Source organism: Moschus berezovskii, chromosome 7 (assembly GCF_049115385.1).
Source record: "Moschus berezovskii isolate FMDL1 chromosome 7, NW_MosBer_1.0, whole genome shotgun sequence".
Classification (NCBI taxonomy): domain Eukaryota; kingdom Metazoa; phylum Chordata; class Mammalia; order Artiodactyla; family Moschidae; genus Moschus; species Moschus berezovskii.
The window spans coordinates 42,817,114-42,834,654 of record NC_142466.1 but is presented as its reverse complement, the minus strand read 5'-3'; the positions used below and the strand labels follow the sequence as shown (position 1 = coordinate 42,834,654).

The 17,541-nt window shown below is 40.9% G+C and overlaps 1 protein-coding gene across 4 annotated transcripts in view; it reads right to left on the bottom strand.

The window, feature by feature from the left end:
• The window catches only part of PTPRD (protein tyrosine phosphatase receptor type D), a 581,445-nt gene extending 566,896 nt beyond the window's left edge, over positions 1-14,549 (bottom strand). For all 4 annotated transcript variants that reach the window (XM_055428235.2, XM_055428237.2, XM_088837900.1 and 1 more), the window contains exon 1: positions 14,348-14,549. The gene's annotated coding sequence lies outside the window, so the exon portion shown is untranslated. The remainder of the gene's footprint in view (positions 1-14,347) is intronic.
• Between the last annotated feature and the right edge of the window lie 2,992 nt (positions 14,550-17,541).

The following is a 17,541-nucleotide window of genomic DNA, read 5'->3' as shown; positions in this document are numbered from 1 at the left end:
TAAAAAAAGCAAAAGGACAGTAGGAAAGATGGGAAAGTAGGGAAGATGGCAAGAGAAGGCTCCATAATGCTTTTGCTTCCCCAGGTGTTCCTTCAAGCTGCCCTCCTGATCAGCCCTGGCCAACCTAACAATACACACATTTGCTCTACTCTGCATATGAAGCTTTAAGATGTCAGATTTATGGGTCTGCTGACAACAGCCCGCCTACACCAGCTGCCCCATTCAAAGCATCCCCATTCATTCTCATAGCATCCTGTTTGAATGCTAATTATATGATCACCTATAGCACTTCAGTGAAAAATAGCTGCAGACAGACAAAAATCACTTGGAAAACAACAGAAAAGACTCACTGAAGAAACCTGAGACATGATGTGGTAGAACTGATAAAAGTGAATTTGTTTCCATATTTAACTTCCATAGAAGAGTATTTCTCCACATGGGACAAATACAAAAATCAGAGGGAATGCATATATGTTATTAGACAAAAAGCACAGGATCGGCTGTTAATTCACTTCCCTTGAGGATTATTTCTGAGACACAGTATCTTTCACTTACATCTGACAAGTAGATTTTTTGCTTGTAAGATCAATGGGTATTCTCAGTATACAAATGGCTTATCTTTACTATATATGTAACCTTGAAAATATCACATGACGTCTCAGAACCATCAGGCAGCTCAGTACTGTCCAAACTAACTTCGCGCAACAACAGAATTTTCTGTCTATACCATTCTATACAACAGCTCCTACCCACATGTGGCTATTGACCACTTGAAACACAGCTACTACAACTAATTTTTTAATTATACTTAATTTTAATTAAAATGGAGGTTTGTTTCCTTATGGTTAAAAAATATATAGCATAAAGATCTGTCTCTTGTTCTTCCCTTGAGTCTTTTTTGACAAAAAGCAGTAGGTTCCTCATCAAAGCAGATGCTGTCTGATGCAAAACCTTCCTTCATCTGAGAATCAGCAATGCATCAGCCAGAACCCCATTTCTTGCAGTATATGAGGGACAGCATTAACTACAAACACAAATTCACTTGGGTTCTGGAGACCAAGGCGGAAGGGCTAGCTGAGACAGTGAAGTCTCCTCAACATAAAGTTTAAACTAACATCCTTTCTAGCACCCTTGGAAGATTTCCCACTCACTCTCTGAAAAATGGCTATCTTTATGACAAAGAGGCTACTGTGCTCCATTTTACAGACAAAAATGTGTTTAGTTCTCATCGCAAGATATGAAAATATAATGTAATGTGTCACTCTGGTCACTAAAAAACCCAAAAGGAAAAAATAGAGTCCTATGTTTAAAATATCTAGAAGATCATTTATGTACCCTTTGGCTATCAGTGATACCATGTTCATGTAGGTTTGTGGATGCCAGCTTTTATCCATTTGCTTATTTCATTATTTTTCTCAATTCTAGTTGCAAAGAACGTTACTACTATAAAATCCTACTACATCATGTGCATCTTTTCTTCTAAATGATGAAAACTACTGTGAAAAACAACACAAACAGAAATGGTAACAGGCCTTTTAAAAACACTAATTTAAAAATATTATTCACCTCTATACTCCTTTTACTTAGTATAGTTTTTTCCCATTACTAACAATAGTCACTACGTGGGTAATTTGTGACACTTCTTAAAGGGCTCTATCATTTTTTAAATGCTTTGAAATAAAATATTCTTCAGAAGGAGGCTAAGAAGATGCATATTTTTTAAATTTTTTCATAGAAACTAACCATCTATACAATAATCCATTGTCTGCTCTACCAAGGTGATTTATTAAGGATAATGAAGCATATGATTTAATAGCTGCCACAAATTCTTTTTCAAGTAGGATGGGTATAAATAATACAAAAAGATGGTCCAATAATAGCCAAATCCTAACCTAAGAACTATTCTATATGCTGGATCACAGGAAATTAGATGAGCTCAATTAACTCTGGAGCCAAGTGAAGGGTGGTTAGGCAATCAAGGCTCTAACCACCTCATCTTATTCTAGCAGTGATTATTAGTATTATTTAGTGAAACCTGTAAGCTTTCCTATCATGGTAATTTGAGTAGCTCTTTTTTCCACATTGCAAAATAGTGTTAGTCATGTCTAACTCTTTGTGATCCCAAAGACTGTAACCTGCCAGGTTCTTCTGTCCAACTGCCATTCTCCAGGCAAGAATACTGAAGTGGGTAGCTATTCCTTTCAGTCTCCAATTAGAAATGTACATTATGCTAGAATTAATTTTCCGAAATCTTAAGAATTCAGATCTCTGCCTATCTGTCAGTGCATACTGTACCTGGCAGCATTTGGCTCATCCTAACATTCCCACAGTGCCTTGCATTTAGGAAAGAAAAATGTATGATCCTTTAAAGAATAAACACAAAAATGGGACAGCCGGTTAAGTGTATAAAATGAGATTTCTAAGATCCTTACAGAAAAAAAAAATGCATTTCATATCCCTGTGAGACCTGGTTCTAACACTTATCACTCAAACTTTTGAGTTCTTCTGATGGCCAGTTGCCAAGAAGTCACTTCCTTTGGTGACAAAGCTCTCCTTAGGCCAGTTTCCTATAAAGCATGGGGGAAAAAAAAACCCACAAAATCATACACACTGTTTAAATACAAGTGTCCAAACATCAGCTCCTGTTTGCAAGTTGACATACTCCTCTCCCAGCTCTGTTAATATTGAAGTCTTTGCAGGGCCTTATGAAATCAGTGAGGCAAAATTTCTGACAGGAAACACAAGCGGTCATACAAGCCAGCTGCTTGGCCTAAAAAGATTGTCTGGCTGTGCCTTACAGACATGGCATAGACATTCATTGATAAGCTGGCACAGCTAGTCCTGTCCCCATGCCACCCAGGGAACCCATCTAAAATAAGATTAGAGGTTGCAAATCCTAGTGTTCATATAATACTGGGCTGTGGAAAATTTCCATGGCTCAACACAAACAAGGGGCCTACATGTGAGACATATGTCACCTTCTGAAAAATGTCTGCTTCACCGGGAGCATTCAGCACCAGCATATTTTCACACCGCAGTGCCTACTGCTCCTGCTTGTCCAAGTCGGGCTTGCCAGAACTGAGATCAATTTTATTAGATACCATTAGTCTCTGTTAGGGCGGTCATTTGAATAACAACAGATTGGCAAGTATAAAACTAAGGCACCTGTTGTACATTTGGCAGCCTCATTGAGGCCCCTTAAAAAGAAAACAAATACAAGCTACAATGATGCCAGGCAATGGCTTTTGGTTCAATAATGACCATGTGTCAGAATTAAGTGCATCTGGGAATCCCTACCACAGCCAGATGTAAAGGCAGATTTGTCTTGTCTAGTGGCATATGAGGAGATACACTCAGTATACACAGATTTGGCTTTGTCTTGGTTTGGTAGAGAGCTAGGTAAGTGGAAGTTAGCTCAAGTAAAACAAAATTAATTACTTAAGAGCAACTGACAATATAATCATAAATGGTAAAGTTAAACATTAAACATATGGGTTATAAGATTCAGGCTATGAGCTAATTGACCTCTGCTGTTTCTAGGCACGTGAATTTTTTCACAAATTACTCAGTAACAATGTGCCAATATTACTAGGACACTGAGTCAGGTGGCCATGGGTTAGGTGTTAGAAATGCCATGAGGGAATGGATTTGGGCTTTGGCTTTGAGGAATTTGTAATGAATCAGACTATTAACAAGCAATTACAATGCAGTATGAAAGATGCCATATGTAAAAGGCATTTGCGTCTCCAAGTGCTGAAAGAAAGGGTATCCAGGTTTGTCAGGATGAGAAGACTTCCTGGAAGAGTTTTCAGCTTAGCTAAGCCCTGAAGGAAGAGAGGAATCAGGCAAAGATGGAAGCAGAAAGGAGTTTCCAGGAAAGGGAGAGAGCATGGTCAGAATTACACACAAAGGAGTCAAAGTAGCACTTCAGGCAAATAGCAGATACTTTAGTAAGGCTGGACTGCAAGTGTGTTGGGGGTGAGGGAAAGGGAAACAGAAAAAAACAATTATGAGAATGGCAAAGTGGCAAGAGACAAGGAAGGGAGAAGGACATCAAGGGCCAAGTGACTTTTGTTGAGTATTTCAAGCTTTACATAGAGCAGAAGGGAGAGCCACTGGAGTATCTGAAGGAGAGGGTGACATAAGCAGATGTGAATTTCTTAATGAGCACGCTGGCTACACAGCACCAAAGCAACTACACTGAGACCCCAAGCAAACACAGAGGCTGTAATCTAGGCAAAAGGTGATGAAGGCGCTGCCAACAGATGCCAGCTAACGTATTAAAAGGTAGTGAATAATTCGGCTGAAAGAAAGTTAATAGTTATTTTGGCATACTGGAGTAACAAGAGCTTATTTAGAGAAAACAGGTTTTAAATGATAAATTTGAAATCAAGATTTAAATAGTATATTTCCCAGGTTTTTTTAATAAAAAGAGATCAGATTCAAGGTGAGTCTAGGCAAAAGTCAAACTCAGATTCAATTCAATTGCACTTAGTCAACCATTTCTTACAGTAGTACCTGGATACTTTTAACAATATTTATTGAACTTCTCACTCTTAATTTATAACTATTATCATCAAAAGACATTTATTATGAGCCTAATTATGGAAGAACCTTCACTACAAGTACTCAAACCTTCACTACACAGTCACACAGCTTCAGGCTCCTAACAGGTTATGTTTATAGATTAACAGGAAAACGTGACTAAATAGGACAGTGAATGCATGTGAGAAACCTGGGCATTTCAGAAACCTGGGCAAAGAAGACTCTTAATTATGACATACTGTAGGAGCCCATAAATGACCAAAGCATTTTTCATGTAACTTTATTTTATGTACTATGTCTGATTTAAAACTTCAGGTTGCCTAGGTGTCAGAGAAAAAAAAATAATTTTCCAAATCATCAAACAAATACAACATCCTGTCTTGTACTATTATTTATAAGACCATAATTAACCAGAGATAGGTTATCAGTTGCCTGACCCCCCTCCCACAAAAAAAAGCTAAACTTTTATAAAGATGGGTTAAATGAGAAAAATGTTATAAAATCATCCATTGCTGAAAATGAAATTAACAGGTGAGTTGCAAAAAGAATATTTTAGAAGACAGTATAACTGACAAAATTTCCCAGATACAGTTGTGCAGGGTAGGCTGCCAGTAAACAGAACACATACGTATCAGTCACTTGGCATAATTCCATTTCTTTGACAGGAGGCTGTTCATCAGATATCTCTGCTCAATCTATAGTTCTGTTTGTAAAAATGCTTTTGATTCCCTACCTGTTGGGCAGCTATGAAAATGCCAGCCTTTGTGATTTAAAAAAAAAACTATTCTTGGTGGAAATATTTTATTTAACCACTTCTACTCCAGGACTAACCCAAGAGCTCAGGAAGTTGTGTGACTGGCCTGAAAGCATATAATTTTAGAGTTGAAAGGCAACTGCAAAAAAAAAAAAAGTTAACCAGTTCAAACCAAACAGTTTAAGTTCAAAAAAACTTCAGTCCCAAGCAGAGAAAGAAACACAGAAACTCTTCAGAAACAATAATGGGAAAACCTACATAAGGTTTAAGATTCTTCCTGAATTTGGTTAAGAAAGCACCACATTATTGTGCATATGTGCCTGGTATATATGAAGTAGTTTAAAAAAAAATTCATATCAGTCACAAGAATATATTGAAGGTTTAAGAGTGGACTGGATAACAGTTGGGATCATAGCTTAAAATCTTGGCTTTAAGTTCCATCTTTATTATATCTAGCTATGCAACCCTGCGGAGAAGGCAATGGCAAGCCACTCCAGTACTCTTGCCTAGAAAACCCCATGGATGGAGGAGCCTGGTAGGCTGCAGTCCATGGGGTCGCTAAGGGTCGGACACGACTGAGTGACTTCACTTTCACTTTCCACTTTCACACATTGGAGAAGGAAATGGCAACCCACTCCAGTGTTCTTGCCTGGAGAAGCCCAGGGACAGGGGAGTCTGGTGGGCTTCCGTCTATGGGGTCACACAGAGTCAGACACGACTGAAGTGACTTAGCAGCAGCATGCAACCCTGGGTAAATACTTAACCTCTCAAGCTGTCTCTTCAATGTGCCTGCTAAGTCGCTTTAGTCATGTCCAGCTCTTCGTGATCCCGTGGACTATGTAGCCCGCCAGGCTCCTCTGTCCATGGGATTTTCCAGGCTAGAATACTGGAGTGGGTTGCCCTTTCCTCCTCCAGGGGATCATCCTGGCCCAGGGATCAAACCCACCTCTCAGAGTTCTCCTGCATTGGCAGGCAGGTTCTTTACCACCAGCGCCACCTGGGAATCCCCTCTTGAATAACTGATGATAATAAAAGCATTTGACTTACTTAGTGTCGTTTTAGACGTTAAACATGACAGTGAAAGTAAAGTGCTATGCTGAATGCCTGGCACATGGTAAGTGCTCAGTAAATTTTAGCGACCATCACAATTACAACTTTATATACCAATCACTATTATTGTACAGATAAATAAAGAAAATAAAAAGAAATTAGTTTTCCACCTATCTCAATGTCCTGAGCATCATCAAAGGTTTCAACTAATAATTATTCTTCACATTCATGATTTCCATTAAATTCAACTCAAAATAAATATAAGAAGAAAAGAACATGTAGCATTTGAGTTGAGAATCAGAAAATGAGAGAATAATTAGGAGGATTTCAACAGCTACAAGTTAGGACAGCTGGCGAGAAGAGAAAGGGGATTCTAAGAACAGCACTGGTAGAACCAAAAAGGTGCCTAAGGGCAGGGGCTCTGACACTGCAGCAGGTCAGAACTCTTGAGGTTTTGCAGAGAACAGAGGCTGGACTCACAAGCTGGGATTAGACTGCAAAGGGCTTTGACTGCTATGCTGGGAATTCAGCACTTGAGGATGCAGAGTTGATAGCCTTGAGTTTCAGAAAGCCAAAGTTTTTAGGAAGAACTGAAAAGGAAAAAAGAGAAAATAAGGTACCGAGAAAAAAGTATGGATGAAAGATTATATTTTAGGATTATAAAATACAGAATGTGGGACAAAGGAGAGCCTTCTCCTTCTCAACTATCTAACAAGCAGATTAAAAAAAAATTCAGATCTGGAACCCCAGATAGAAGTTATAAATTTTATTTTCAGAATCATCTATGCAGAAAGTATTGCTTCTATAAGAAGTAAACAGGAATAGCTCATGAGACAGTATAGACAGTGATCTGAAGAGGACCATGGATAAAACAGTAAGAGTTTAGAATGGAGATGGGACACAGAGGCCAAAGCATACAAGGCAAAGCAAGGTTGATAAAGAAAGTGAGGATCAAAGAAAGGACTCAGAGAGACCCTCCATCCATGAGATATTTCCAATGGAAGGTGCTCCCCAAAACGCATCCCTCTAGTAAAATATTATAACTCCCTTCTTTTTCCCCCAAGAAAAATGTGAAAATCACTAGTTAGCCATTAATACTTAAGACATTTCCAGTAGATTACTATTATTACCAATTAGCCTACTACTCCATTTCAATTAAGATATACAACAGAATTTATAAATAAGGATAGAAAACCAAGTATCTGAAAATCACACACTGAATTATTTCAATCAGAAAAGTCAAAATGAGTAGCCATATTTTGTTTCTCTCTTAAAATCCTTTAACAATATGTTAATTAAGTTACTAGTACAAGCAGTTCAAATATGTGTTTGCAGGAAGGCTGGGGTCTACTTGTGCAGTAAGAAACCATTAGCTCACGCATGATATGTCCTTTCAGTTAGGGTAGAAGGAGACTGGAGGAAAAAAAATGTTTTAAACTTCGCAAACAATGTCTTTTGGGCCTATAATGGAACACTGGATCAGCATTTGATGTGTCTAGTCTAATTTAAATTGTACTGGCGGATCTTAGGGACAGACAGAAGGCAGTAAATTCCTATCCTCCATCAATACATTTGACCTCGGAGCAAACCCCACAACTGGCTACAGGCACCCACCATCCATCATTGCTCTTGAAACCTGATCTTTCATGGAAAGACAGCTGCACTGGGCAAAGAGCTAAGGAGCTTTCTAAGATGCACCACCATTTAAAAAAAAAAAAAGAGGCAATTCTGTCAGTTTGGTGTTTTAATTAAAGGCTTTTCTAAACATTTCTTCCTCGAGACTTAGCTCGACATCAAATATGAAGAATCTATTAGGACATTTTCACTTTTAAACAAAATTATCTCTTTGTACATTGTAGGTAAAATCATTTCTAGCTTTTAATTTAAAAGCTTTCTGAGATAAACAGCATACTATGGCATACTGATGTGTACAGACTTCAAAAACGGTGCTGGACAGGAAAAGGTAATTCTAGAATCTGTAGTAATTATACCATGTACACAACAGAGTGTACACGACTCATCCAAGTCTTCATTTTTAAATCAGGAAGCAATAATTTATAGTAGATAAAGATAGCAGAACATTTACCATGCAAAATTGCGTCATGGAATACAGCATGTCCGTTACATCACTCCTGCATCCAGTAATTTTTTTTATTTAAAATACAAAATAAGACAAATTATTATCTAACTGTATCTTCATCACATCTGTGGCTATTTTCTCCATGTTATGATGGTGAAACAAGACCCTAAAATGTTACGAAATTTCTGCCAAGATTCCACTGAAAATAAGTGACAAAACTAACATATAAATTTAGTTTTTCTTGAATCAAATTTATGTGTTTTTTTTTTTACTGTAGTCAAAAAAAAAAAAAAAGAAGCTGGTCCAGATTTTGCAACCTTTAGCATTATATTTATATACACTATACACCTACATGCTTAAACAAGATTAAATGATAACTTTTTTCAATTATTAATAAAATCAGTATTAATATAAACCTTTTTGTTAATAAAAGGAATCCGCTTACTGAAGCTTAAAAAAAAGTCACTTGTTACTTGGGACCCAATGATTAAAGATGACCATTTCATAGATCTGAAAGCACACTTTCCCCTAATCCCGAAGCAATACTGAGAAACACAATTTTCTAAATGCAATTCACAAATCTCAATTTAGTTAGCTACTGCTACATTAAAGAATATAGCTTGAGGACTGTGGAAAAAGACAATTAAGAATTTATAAATTCAATCAATCTCATGACACTGACAGAGTTACAATGGTTAAAGCCAGTAAACAGCTAAATGGTAAAGGTCACAAGGCTCCTGACATTGTTATCTGAATGTCAAAGTTAAGTCCTGCTTCTGGGCAGTGATTTCAAAGAACTAGGAGAAAACCCAGCTTCAGACAGCTGCTTTTGCTCTTATATTTCGTGATAAATGCTGAAGAAGCCAAAGGGGAGCCTGCCACCTAAGAGTGGCCATTTGCAAAGGAGAGCAGAACTTGCTTGTTGCAGGTGGGAACCACAAGGACTATTCAAGTGGTCTCGATACTGTCTGTGTATGGGTGCACCCGATCTGCTGGCTCACAGAATCAGCCATCTTAGCTTTCTAAATTGGCATCTCTTTCATTTAATTTACTGATCTATGACATATATGGATTTGATTTAGGGGGCAGCAGAGGTCGAAAAGCCAAGAAAAAGTTCCATTTTGCTCTCTGTTTCTTGTAATTTTTAAAAAGTTATAGAGTAACTGACAAGTATTGATATGACCCTATTAAAGATGTCAGCATCAAACAGAAAACAATGAACAGAAAGATATCTAATATATTAGTTTCAGAGGAAGGAGGCAGGACATGGTAGGCTATTTCAGTTATTCTTTCTTCCCAAACAAGTTGACAGTATAACTGGACACAATATTTAAATTACCTTAATGTCTGTCTTAAGAATATCTTATAAATGTTAAGAAAAGAAACTGCAAACTGCTGATTACATAAAAGCAAATGGGTGATTTATTAAAGGGAAAATGAGGGGCATAGGCCTGAAACGTAATTTTGTGAGTTACATCTTTCAAGAATTCTATTTCATTAATGTTTCAGCCTTGTACCACTGTCATGACTCTATTATTTAGGTTATATTAGGTCAGAGACCTCTATAATGTATAAGTGTTTGCTCTTTAACCTCCCAAGACTTATGACGTAAAGAAAACAGTAAACTTTTACATCTGAGGCTACAATTTCATATAATGAACAATCAGTAGGCACAGACCACTTATTCTTTTAGCTATCTTTCTTAGGGGTTTGACTGTGGAGAGCTGGAAACACTTTTTTATTTTTAAAACAGGGGTGGGAGAATTTGGACACTATAAATTGTCAAAACAAATGTAAGCCACACATGACATTTTAATAAGTGTTACCAGCTACTAATTAGAAGCAAATGAAATTATCCATACAGAAACATATCCCCAAACAAACCTATCCTTTGTTGGAAATGTCACTGTGCCATGATATTATGGAAGCTTAAACAAGGGATGTTTGTTGCAATGAAATTTACTGATAATTCCCTCCTAAGTAATCTTCCTCCACATTTTCAGGTTTCTTCTGTTGACGTGTTATATAGGAATCCTCAATCTTGTAGCTCATGGAAAAAACAACTCTTCTCTTTGCAAATCATTGATAATATAAAAATTCTTTAAACACTGATTTTGCTTGCAGCTGCAAGTTGTCTTTATGCCATCACAAGTAAGTAGCTTTCTTTAAAGATTTTTCCAAGAAATCAAACAGTACGAAGAACTGAAAAATAACTCCATAAGGCAAAAACACACTGAGTAGGCCTCGGTTAAAATATAACTCATTTACTCAAACTAACCTTTTCAATCAAAAACTACTGGCGCTTTAAGAAAACAGGAAAAAAGAAAAGTCTCTGAATACTCTGGAAATTCTATTTAGCATTTCATATATTCATGCTTATAAAATGAATCCTAAAAGTGTACTTTGTGGCTACTAAATTGAATATACTACATTAAAGGTAAAGTTTATTTTCGTGATGACCAGAAACTTTGGGAAAAGGGCACCCATGATCAAAGGTTAAATGTATATTTAAAGATGTGAGCCTAAAAGTTTGATGCTCTCAGAATCACAAATCAGAGCATATGCATACTTCAACTCTCCGACTACCCACAAATACACACTGAAAGGGTATTTTTAAAGACAAATCACCTTGAGAAATCCATCACTCCTAAAATGGCACTTTTAATACGTGATTGTGTTAATGAATTCTTATTTATCCATAGAATCCTTTTAAAAATAGAAATGTTCAATGACTTGATAAATCAAGTTTGGTCTGAAGGAAATTCAATATGCAAATACTTACAGTGTGCTCTTTTACAAATAGTCACCCTTGTCAGTTTGAAAAACTGAAAATCAACAGAAGAACAGTGTAAGTATACTTGACCTTATTGCCTAATGTCTATCAAGATTGCCACAGCTGGTCGATTTCAAATTTGTGAAACTGACACTTAAAAATGTACGGTGCGTCCTCAGTGCAGGTCCCTCAAGTGCTGACTAAACTGTAGTCACAGCCTCAGATTCTCCTTCCACACAACTTGCACAGCACTTACAAAGCCAGTTTAATCACACCATCAATCTCTGACTACACATTCCTTAAAGTAATTCTGCTTCCTTTCTCTTTTAACCTTACATTATGCAAATAACATCCTTATCAGTCCAATAAGGAAAACTTATTAACGTTCCTACTTGTTTATCCTTGACATACACTGAGAACTTGGATCACATATGAATTTGCACAAATACCTCTCCAAGGTTCCAAAACTCTGTGAAAAGTCATCCTTGCACCACCACAGTGTAATGCTCTAAACAATATTCTTGAAAAACCCTTCAATCAGTGTCTATGACTAACATCAGAGCATGAGTTAATAGGCTAAAAAGACAAAACAAAAACACAGGGGACTGTCTACCTGATTCTTTTTAAGTGTTTCTCTAGGAAGGGTTTGCTTATGCCATACCAGGCTATCTCCTGGATATAAGAACAGTTATACAGGCCCCTAGTGGTTTAGCAAATAGCAGCAGATGAGGGGATTCCAATCCTTAGTTCTGGACTTTGAGATATTCTGACTATAAATGAATGTCAATCTTAAAAGGAAAATCAAATCATTGTATTTAATACTTTAAGCAGTTTTGCTTTTATGATTATCCACTGAAATACATATATATTAAAATAGAGCACTGCATTTCATTACTTTAGCAACTACAACTGCACTGATCTAAGAAGAATTTGTTACATAACCTCCACAATAAAATATTTAATTCATTCACCTCTTTGCATGTTATTACAAAAGTAATATATTACTCATACATTATAATATATTCGAGAGACACTTTTCCTCTTTGAATCTTATTTCTATTATACTAGTATTACTGAGAGCTATAAGAACAGATTATTTCTATGTAAAGTGCTCACTATTTAAAATGAAATATAGATACAAACTGATGCCACTTTTAAAATAGTAGAAATCTAAAATAAATGTGCTTCCTAACAAATAAAACCAGTGTTTTATAAACAAAGCCAGTGATAAAACTTACATTAGAGTCACCTATTTTTAAAAATCTACAATTAATAACACCACTTAATCCTCATCCTCTAGCTGCCTTTCCTTTAAAACAGAAAATTCTACGGAGGCATTTTTACAGCTTTTAGCAATTTTTAACTGGACACAGTCTGACAGCTGAATTCATAGAACTGACCAGCTTGTCAATTTCACACTTTGAAAGTACAATAATAGCTGATAGCATGAGGGTGAATATAAGAAATCTGTCACAGAATTGCTAGCTCCATTGAAAAGCAAAGTATAGTATATAATTATGGGAGGTGGGAGGTAGGAAAATTTTCCTTCTATTGTCCATTTTGGAGATCTGTTTCAAGAATTCGGACATTGAGCACTGAAATTGTATTCTCTCTTTGCTAAGCTAATAACATCCATCTGTGGCATATAACAAAACGTTTTCTAAATATGTATAATATCTATTAAGCTTTGTCCTGTTTCATCATATTAACAACATGAGGATCTTTAAGTTGGTATCACTTAAATATTCCTTTAATTCAGAATATTTCAAGTCTTGGCAGTAGATCACTCTGGTTTTACTCAAGTTGAGTGGTGAGTGTGTACACTTTGAAACGGAGATAGAATAGCCAAAATGGTCAGAAGTATCAGTGGTTGGACTAACTCCCCATATGTGTGCTACACGATGGCTGGAAAGAACACACCAAAAGGAAAGGTCCATGTTTGAAGCTCTGGAAGTCCAGCAGCGAATCTCATCTATGTCAAGTCACAAGCAGTCACTAGTCTCTGACAGGCTCAAAATGTATGTGCTCTGTTCTAAGTCACTGGTACTATCACTGTGGGCATGTAAAAAATGGGGGGAGGGTGAGAAAAAAGTTTAAGAGAAAATACAGGAATGCTCCCTCAGGAATCTTCCTGGAGGTTTAAGGCATCCTACAAAGTGCAAGCTGATCTGGGGATCACTGTTAGAAAACAGAGGAGACATCTGACAAGTCAGGTACTGGGAAGCAAGCTGGAAACAATACAAATGAATTGTGATCATCCAGGTTTTGGCGAATGGAACAATACTGGAGCACCCAATTAATGAAAGCCAAGCTCACAGTGTCCAAGATTTTTTTTTTTTTTGAATCATAAGAAAAGTGACTTAATTAGTTAATGCTTCTAAATGAAAATCAACCTCACACATAAAACGATTCAAGTTTCCTACATGCCAATGTGAAAGCTACAATAAATAGGAAAGCAAAGAACATTTGGTTTGTTCTTGGTTTTCTTTTCAAATTGTTTCCTACAACTTGGACTTGGCATTATAAATTCTGCGTTGCCTTCCCCCATGGAATGAGTGTGTAAGAAGGGCAGATCGCACAGCAAAACTACGAGCTTTGATCCTGCCACGGAAAGGTCTCCAAAACAGTCCCCCTCCTCTTTGGCAGCCGCGTAGACTTTCATTCCTGCTATTTCTCCTTCTCCCCAGTAGTTCAGAGGAAAGAAAGAAAAAGAAATCGCCCCCTCTCCGAAGCAGCCCTCCTTAAAACAGTACTCACTGCCTCTTAAAAAAAATTAAAAATTGCAGTGGCAGAATCTCTGGGTAGGGTCGTACTGCCCCGCCGCTCCACCATTTCCCTAATATTACGCCCACCCCGGGAGGAGAAAGCGGGGATGGTACACACAGACTCCAACACTCTCATTCTCTAGAACTGCCACTCTCCCAGGTCTGAGCTTTTAGGCGAGAAACGAACCGTGCAGGGGAGGACCTCTGCCCAAGGAGGTTCAGAAGAGCAAACTGTTCGCTCCAGAGCCGGGGCGCCGGGCTGGCAGACGCGGGAGAGCGTAGCTCCGGCCCCCGGAGCGCGGGCTGCGGGAGCCTGGCTCTGGCGAGCGCAGACCCGAGAGGACTCGGGGGGGCGGCCCGGGTCAGCCCGGAGGACTCACCTGGTCATGTTGGCTCCGGGCAGCCGCCGCCACCGCCGCTCGCGCCGCCACCAGCACTTTCCTGCAGCGCCTTCGCCCCCCGCCACGGCCGCGCTTCCCGCGCCTGCCGGGGTCCGGGCGGCCGCTCTAAGCCCGCGCAGCTGCGGCCCCCGCCGCGGGAGCACCCCCAGTGGCCGCCGCCCGGTCCTCGCGCGGCCAGCCCAGTCCAGAGCGAGGAAGTAGAGGAGAGTCTGCGAGTGAGTCCCAAAACCCGAAATCCAGCATCCAGAGGAGCGCGTCCCCCCGCCCTCCCTCCACCCCTGCCCCCTTCTCCTCCGCCTCCTCCTCCTCCTCTTCCCGGGCCGTCCTCCCGGCCCTCAGAGCCCGCGGCTGCCGCGGCGGTTCCTCCTCCTCCCGCGCCTCCTGCTCGCCCTGCGCTCGCTTCTCCGGCCGCCGCCGCCGCCGTGTGTCTCCTCCTCCTCCCGCTCCTCGACGCTCCGCCGCTCGCGGCTGGGGGGTCCGGGGCCGCGGAGCCGCTCCTCCCTCCGCCTCTCCTGGTTCCTCCTTCCCGGGGCTGCTGCTTTTCAAGAGGATTCTTTGGCCACAAATAGCAACTCGGCTGCCCCCCCCGCAACGCCTCCCTCTCCTTTTCTTTCCCCCCCAAAAAAGTGAAGCGCACTCGCGAGGTAGCCAGAAACTGCGGCCGGCGGGGGACGGGGCGAGAGGGGAGGCGGGGGAGAGGCGGCGGGGCGACGCCTGCAGACCGGCCCGCGCGGAGTCACGGGCCCGGAGAGGGGCCGGCCGGTCCAGCCCGGTCCTCGGACCTGGCTTGAACCTGGCGGCTACGGTTGAAGGCGAGGTGGTTTGGTGGGGAAATTCAATGAAAAAATCTCAGGAAAGTGATTGGAAAAGCTCCTCTCTTTGTTTCCTTGTCTGGGTGATTTCGAAAAGCCTCGTAACGTGCTGGGGATCCCACGGAATCGCGGTGCCCCAGCGCCGAGGGATTGTGCGTGCGCGCTGCCAGCGCGAGAGTGCGAGTCTGGGTGCGCCCGGGCGCGGGGAGGGCCAGGCCCGCTGCGCCCACTGGCGAATCCCTGAATCTGGACCACTGACCCCCTGAAAGGGCCAGGGAGCTGGACCGCGGATGGAGGCAAGAGAGCTGGGAGAAGGAGGAGAGCAACACACACACACACACACTTGCAGGGGAGGGGGCTGGGTGACGTCACTTCCCAGCATCCATCCACCAGGCCAGAAAAGACCCCCTCTAACAAATTCACTCATCTCCTAAGAGCTGCGCACCCGGTGCTTCCTGCTCCGGGTCCTGGCACGAGGGAGGAAAGATGCTGGTCCATCCCATTCAAAGCAGCGATAACAATATAAGGCGCGGGCTGTGATGAGACCTACAAGCCCAGTTCACCTGTGTAGCATCCATTCAGGGATGTTTGGTGGATCCACTTTGGAATCAGAGAGGAAGAAAGGAAAGTATCGAATCAGTCTTAGTGGAGTAACTCGTTTGCTTCCATGCCACTTGCTTTTATGATGTTGATAACGCAGTACTCCCCAGCTTGTCTGAAGGTCACCATATAACCCTCTGCCTAGACGTGCGATTAGTTGTGGAGCTACACAGGCTTCATCGACAGAACACACGGTGTGGACTGTTAGCTGAAGAGGCACCTTTTTCCCTTCTTTACTCCTCAAGGATCTCCAGCAAGCGCAAAAAGTCAGCAGCTGGAAGCCACCATTGGCAGTTGGCCTACCAAAATTTTAATAGAAACTTGGTCAGAAAGGTTAAAGGAAAGTCAAGGTTTCCAGTCACCTGCCTTGCTCACTGTGTGCTCAAGGCAGCATATACACATAATGCTTATTCCTGCAGGCTCTAGGCAGTCTTTGAAAGACCAAAGGTAAGCCAACTCCTTAGACTGAATCAGCCTGATGATTCAGCTGTTGTCTCAAGCTGCCCGTTCCTTCCCACTCTTTGTATGTTGTGAACCTGAAAGCCCCTGAAGGATTGGTCAGTAACCCTCTGCCCGCTTTGTGCTCCAGAAAGAAATCACACATTTTTGCAAGGCTTCTTGCTAAATGAAGTTTAGTTTTCCAGCAATTTGTGGGGCAAGGGGGAGTATCATCCTAGCGTGACTATTCCTTGTTCTTTTTTTAAATGGTTAGCCTTACAGTCAGAATGAACAGGACAGCTATTCCTGAGCAAGCCTCCAGAACTTTCTGATAAACCAGGGAACTGAAAGGCTGAGCAGGTTTGCTGAACACCTGCTCCTTATGCCCTAAGGATGAATTCAGAAAGTGGAGCTTCTGCACAGGTGATTCTCATTGAAGGTATAAACTCAAACTTGGCTTTCTTATTGAAAACCAGTGAGGCCCACTTTCCTCTTGCAAAGTTGGGTGTGAGAGGAACAAACAGAAAATTTTTCAGAACCCTGGTATTTGAAGGAAAGACACATATCCAGTTACCTCATTTAAGAAGATCTGATTAGTTCTGACCTTACTTGAGATCCTGGCTGGGAAGTCTGATTGCTGTCTAAGAGCACTGTCAAAGAAGGAATGCTGCCAAGTTGCTGCTGCCAAGTCACTTCAGTCGTGTCCGACTCTGTGCAACCCCATAGACAGCAGCCCACCAGGCTCCGCCATCCCTGGGATTCTCCAGGCAAGAACACTGGAGTGGGTTGCCATTTCCTTCTCCAATGTGTGAAAGTGAAAAGTGAAAGTGAAGTCGCTCAGTCTTGTCCAACTAGTAGCGACCCCATGGACTGTAGCCCACCAGGCTCCTCTGTCCATGGGATTGTCCAGGCAAGAGTACTGGAGTGGCTTGCCATTGCCTTCTCCGCAAAGAAGGAATAGTACCAATATATTCCACTCATAGCAAGTTAGATAGGCTAGAGAACTCAGTGATGCTGGTTACCAAGATGAGCAACAAGCAAAATAAAAGGGATGCGGAAATCAGGGGAGACAGGGCAGTGTAAGAAATGAGGCAAGCCCGAGGACCCAACTTCCTTGACACCACGAGGTCCTCGATGTTCCTGTCCCACTGCAACCAAAACATCTTGGAGAAAAAAGTAGCAATGAAAGGAAGGGACTAGAGAGTGAGCTATTTTCATATTGGGTTGGTCAAAAAGTTTGTTCGGGTTTCCCCTGTAACGTCTTACAGAAAAACCCAAATGAAATTGTTGGCCAACCCAATACAAAAGAGTGTTGTTCAGGGT